This window comes from Hemicordylus capensis, chromosome 1 (genome assembly GCF_027244095.1).
Source record: "Hemicordylus capensis ecotype Gifberg chromosome 1, rHemCap1.1.pri, whole genome shotgun sequence".
Taxonomy (NCBI): Eukaryota; Metazoa; Chordata; class Lepidosauria; order Squamata; family Cordylidae; genus Hemicordylus; species Hemicordylus capensis.
The window spans coordinates 443,672,789-443,678,788 of NC_069657.1; positions in this window are offsets into that span (position 1 = coordinate 443,672,789).

A 6,000-nucleotide genomic window follows, 5' to 3' on the forward strand; every position below is an offset into this window, starting at 1 on the left:
GCTTCACAAGAAGGTCTTTGTTCTTAGGTCCATAGGTCTTCGCAAGCCTTTGAAGCAAAGGTGGCCAGGCATCCCTCTCAGGGCCAGAGAGTATTCTCTTAGCATGTCTTGCTTCACAGGCCATAGGCCCTCATGGACATATTTCTGACAGCACTTTTGCAGACGGGGAGAGAAGCGAAAATCACTTCCAGATCTCCCTCCCTGTGCATTGCCCTGCCCAGCAACCCTGCAGGGGAAATACTCTGGTAATGACTCCCTGCCTCGAGGCAGCTCTTCCAAATGGGGCCACATGGCTCTGTTTGGGAGGGAGACTACGCCCCACGTCTGATGTCAGACATGGGGCGCGTGGCGTCTGATGTCAAATGCGGGGGTGGGGAAGTGGGGTCAGGGGGCTGCAGCGGCTGCACACAGGCCGCCGCCAGCCTCCCTACACTTCTGCCACTAGGGGCATTGAGAGTATAGGTAGTTAGTGAGGGTCTCCTTACTGCTTGCCTATGACCCCTGCTTTGACTCCTCAGGTACTTCCTGTAGTGAGTCAGTCCTCTTCCTTTCCTCCTAGAGAGAAGATGGAAACATCTCTCTCTCTCTCCCTACCTATTCATTGTGTAGCCTTTAGATAGAACTAGGTCTTTCCTATCTCAAATGTACTTCACCAATAAATCAATTTAGTGTAGACTTCACAGTGATCTCCACACATGTTCCTTAAATAGCTGCAATGACTAAACTCCATGCGCTATATCTGGAGTGATAGCTTCCTTGGCACTTTGCGAAATAATCTCAAACCCCAACAATATGGCAGGCATATGAGTTTGTGCATATAGTTGCCCATCAGGAGCAGCTGCACGGAGCTTGCTCCTCCCTTCCCTGCCAGAGAGTGTTAGAGGTTGTTGATTTTTACCCACAATAGGTAAAACAGCAGAGCACTCAGGAATGAGCACACACTCCAGTTACAGAGTAGGTAGCAGAGGATGGTTTGGATATTGCAGCTGTTTAGAGAAATCACGTGGAGATCCTTGTAGAACTAAACATTAAATATTTATTGGCTAAATACACTTAGATAGGAAAGACCTATACCTAATCTAAAGGACTACATAATAGATAGATAAGGAGAGAGAGATGTTTCCATCTGCTCTCTAGGAGGAAAGGGGGGATTGTGACTCAGCACAGGAAGTGCTGCAGAGTCAGTTCAGGGGTCATAGAGTAGGGACAGATAGGGAGACCCTTACTCACTGTCTCTACTCCCAATGCCAATGCTCTACTCCCAAGTGGTCATTAGGATAGTTGGTGCAAAAGGTCGATGCACTGGAAGTTCATCTCCAACAGAGTTCAGAGATGGAAGTTCATCTCCAACAGATATTTCTGCTCCTTGCTCTGGGACGGCAGATCTGAAGGGAAGCACATTGGCCTCTGCCATCATTCATAGGACTAAGGGCCTCTGGGAGGTTGCACCCCCCCACCTCCACCAGAGCTGTAGCGATGTCAGTGACAAACCATGGCTTTTTATTTTGGCACACCCACTGCAGCAGCTATATTTTGGCAGCCCTCCACCGCCTTGTTTATTTTTGGCACACAACCACCCCCCACCAGTGCTTATCCACCACTTGCCTCCATGACCCATTCTCAGCTGCTCACTCACCCTTTGACGGTGATGTGTTCTAATGATGTCACCGCCCTGGCAGGAACCAGGAGGTGCATGGTGGCCCGTGTACTCTGCACACACCAAGTCAATTGTGGATCCACCCTGTCCGCCAATTTTCGTGTGGCAGCAAGGTAGGAGGAAAACTTTGGTAGAAATGATTGTGTGGAAGCAAGGCAGGAGGAAAAGCTACCTAGGATTTCCTCCTGCCTTGCTTACACACAATCACTTCTACCCAGGTTTTCCTCTTACCTTGCTTCCACACAACCAAAAATTGGGAGCACACACAGCTCCCAAACCCAGATAGAACAGTTTTTGATTGTGTGAATGACCTCATAGAGTGGCATCAGTGTGCAGGAAATTTGTCTATTTACAAACTGGATTCAGTTTCCATCCTTTACACAACCTCCATTACACAGCCTCATGGAGGTAATTATTGCTATGCATGTCAGCCTAGATAAATGTAATGGCCTTCACTTCTTTGATAAGAATAAATAATAAATAAATAAGAAGGCTTGGTTACCATATTTTATTCAAATTCTATCCTCCATCCTTAATAGGCATTGCAAGATTGATCTCCTGCTCTGCTCTTTATGAAACTGTTAAGTAACCTCTCTTAAAATAATACTCAGTTTACAGTGACGAATTCAGGATTCACAGCTTGCATAACAAAAGTGACAATAACAGCAGACAAACTAAATCCAGAAACATAACTAAAGGCATGGTGGCACTTGAAAATTTTAAGAGAGGGAGCGATGACTATAGACTATCTCCAGCCTTGGAGGCAAGATGCCTCAAAATATCAGTTGTAACCCTTTAAGAAGGGTTTGGATAACTTCATGGAGGAGAGATCTATCACCACTACTAGTCGGAGGGCTAAAGGCCACCTCCAGCCTCAAAGGCAGGATGCCTCTGAGTACCAGTTGCAGGGGAGTAACACAGGAGAGAGGGCATGCCCTCAACTCCTGCCTGTGGCTTCCAGCAGTATCTGGTGGGCCACTGTGCGAGACAGGATGCTGGACTAGATGGGCCTTGGGCCTGATCCAGCAGGGCTGTTCATATGTTCTTATGAGCAACAGCTGGAAAGAGGGCATGCACATTCCTCCTGCCTGTAGGCTTCCAACAGCATCTGGTGGGCCACTGTGGGAAACAGGATGCTAGACTAGATAAGCCTTGGGCCTGATCCAGCAAGGCTCTCCTTATGTTTTTATGGTATATTCCCGGAAATTTGGCAGACTATCTTAGAGATCTGTGTATAGTAATGACTTTCTCGTGTGGAGACTGGCATACTCTGGAGTGCAATTAAAGATCTCTCCCTTATCCCTCCCCCATTATTTCCAATGGGCTTACTTTTGTGCAACGTCGTGCATAACTTGTACAACTTGCTTACATGCAACATTACTGGGCTGGTGTAGCCTTGTGCAATTTGTCAGCCAGCACTGTTTCCTTGTGCACTATATTATTTTGAACACCAAATTATGAAAACATATGTTTAATAAATTGTTAGTAACAACAATATTCTATGCCCCAACTGGACAAAAAAGTCCTTCATTCTGGTTAAATACCTTTGATAACTGGAGCAGAGATTACCAATAGGCCCAATACTTTCAGCTGGTTGGGTAGACGTGTGTTCTTTCAGTGGTCTTAATTTTTTATACTGCTACATTCATAGAGAGATTTCTTCACTTGATAAGTTGACTTAATTGTTAATATTAGTTCAAATCAAATCTCAGTGATAGTCGTGATTTATTCAATACTTTTAAACAAGGTACCGAAAGCTGCACATTAGCCTCACCATCTGCTCTCCGGCTTTGGGTTTTGTTCCTGGATTTCAACTTGAAATGAATTACTGGAAAATAAAAGGCTAAGACCCTGAAATTAGTCAGCACCCCTGCAGTCTTAATCCATAGGAACAGGCCGGTGCTTTCTGGGCTTCCCAACTTTGATTAGTCATAGTGCAATTAAAGAAATTACGAAGGAAGTCTTCTGCTGCGACGTGATTAACCCAACCGGAATCCATATCTACCATGGCCTAAGAATCTACCCGCCCCCCACGCCCCACCCCCACACCATAACACTGTCAGGTTTAGTTTGCATTGATTAATAAAGGAGACAAATGAAGAATTGTGAGGAGGGTACATCAGTGCCTATGATTCATAGCCAATCGCCTGTGTTTTATCTTTTGCTCTGTCAGGGAGTGCGTAACCATTTATAATGATGGCTGCTTTTTAATTAAACAAAGTGAATGGGATTTATGTAAACTGTGGAGTGCCTCTCAGGAAAGAAAACAAAGAGAACCTACTGCTTATATACTACTTTTGCAAAATGAACACAAGAACCTTGCTGGATCAGGTCCAAGGCCGATCTAGTCCAGCATCCTGTTTCCCACAGGGGCTCACCAGATGCCCCTAGGAAGCCCACAAGGAGGAGATGAAAGTTGGGAATTCTCTCTGGTAAGAGATACCCTTCTATTACAGCAGAGTGCACTGAGGCACAACACAGCAGAGTCTGCCTAGGCATGCGTGTATGCTAAGAGTAAAAGAAACCTGGAGCCAGTTCATAGTTTCCAATCAAAATAAGGAGACTTTATTAGTGAACTCCATTCTAGATAGTAAAGTGGAGAGATAGGATCTCTAGTCTAGCTAGCTAGCTGGATGCAGAGCGATGGTTTCTGCATATCTGCACACATACTGCAGGGAGAGGAGCGTGTGTGTTGCAAGGGAGAAGAAAGGGAAGAAGAAGAGGAAGAGGCAGGCAGGCAGGAAGTCCCTGAGACTAGCAATCTGCATATCAAAGGGATAGTGTCAGAGCAGTAGAGAAGGGATGACCAATGTCTTGACCCCTCTAGCCCTCTGAATCACTAGTCTGTCCCCCTCTGTCATTGAGACATGAGACAGAGCAGAGTCCTTCACTTCCAACAATGAAGACTAGTAGCCATTGATAGACCTGCCATCTATGAATTTGTCTTATTCCCTTATAAAGCCATCAGAACTAGTAGCCTTTACCACATCTGGCTGCAGTGAACTCCATAACGTATATGATGTGTTTTTGTGTGTGAAGAAATACTGAGGCTATTCACACGATGGGAGAAAATCGGGCTAGTGGAGGCTAGCCCGATTTTCTCCCATTGTGAGAACCACCGGGCTCGGCTGCGAGCCTGGTGGTTCTTAAGCGGGTCACCCGCTTAAGTAGCCCGGTACTTAAACTGGGTTTGTGGAGTGAGCACTCAGCAAACCCTGTTTTTGCAATCGTGAGTTGCTGCGGCGCTGCTTCGTGCCGCGGCAACTCACGAGTAGACCCCTGACCGGGAGGCTCAAAATTAGCCTCCCAGATCGGGGGTCTCTCCAGCATGCCCTGCACACTTGCGCAGGGCATGCTGGAGCTTCTGGGGACTGCACAGCCCCCGAACTCCCCAGCCTCTGCCAGCTCTGTGACGGAGCTGGCAGTTGTGTGGGTGGCCGCTGCGGCCGCCCAGAGCAGACTGACTGCTCCTCTGTGAGGAGAGCAGGCTAAGCCCGCTCTCCCCGCAAACCCTCCCCAGGTGGCTCCCACTGATGGTGGCAACCGCCTCACTGACTGATATACTGCAGAAGGATATGCCAACCCAGTAACATGTGCACACAAGTTGCACAAGTGTGCAAACATCATGCAAGAGCCAGCCCACTGGAAATCATGAGCTTATGCTTGTGTATTATGCATTTGCATAATATATGCAATTTGCACAGTTGTACAACTTGCTTGCATGAGATGTGACTGGGCTGACATACCTTTGCGTAACATGTCAGCCACTTTCTTTTGCTGTTCTGAATCTGCTGCCCAGATAGATATGATAGCCTCTTCAAAGATCTGAGGGGCTGGCTGACACACAGAAAAAAGAGCAGCCATGTTCTCTGTTGGTTGAAGGCAGAACTAGAACCAAATGGGTTGAAATTACAAGGAAGCAGATTTAGGCTAGACATTAGGATGACTAATGGACTGTGGAACAGTCTGCCTCATGCAGTGGTGGAATCCCCTTCTCTGTTTTCAAACAGAGGCTGCACAGCTATCTGTCAGGGATGGTGTAGCAGGTTACAGGTCCCTGCCAACTCCTGGAGAGGAGAGCTGGTCTTGTGGTAGCAAGCATGACTTGTCCCCATAGCTAAGCAGGGTCTGCCCTGGTTGCATATGAATGGGAGACTAGAAGTGTGAGCTCTGTAAGATATTCCCCTCAGGGGATGGAGCCACTCTGGGAAGAGCAGAAGGTTTCAAGTTCCCTCCCTGGCTTCTCTAAGATAGGGCTGAGAGAGATTCTTGCCTGCAACATTGGAGAAGCCACTGCCAGTTTGTGAAGACAATACTGAGCTAGATAGACCAATGGTCTGACT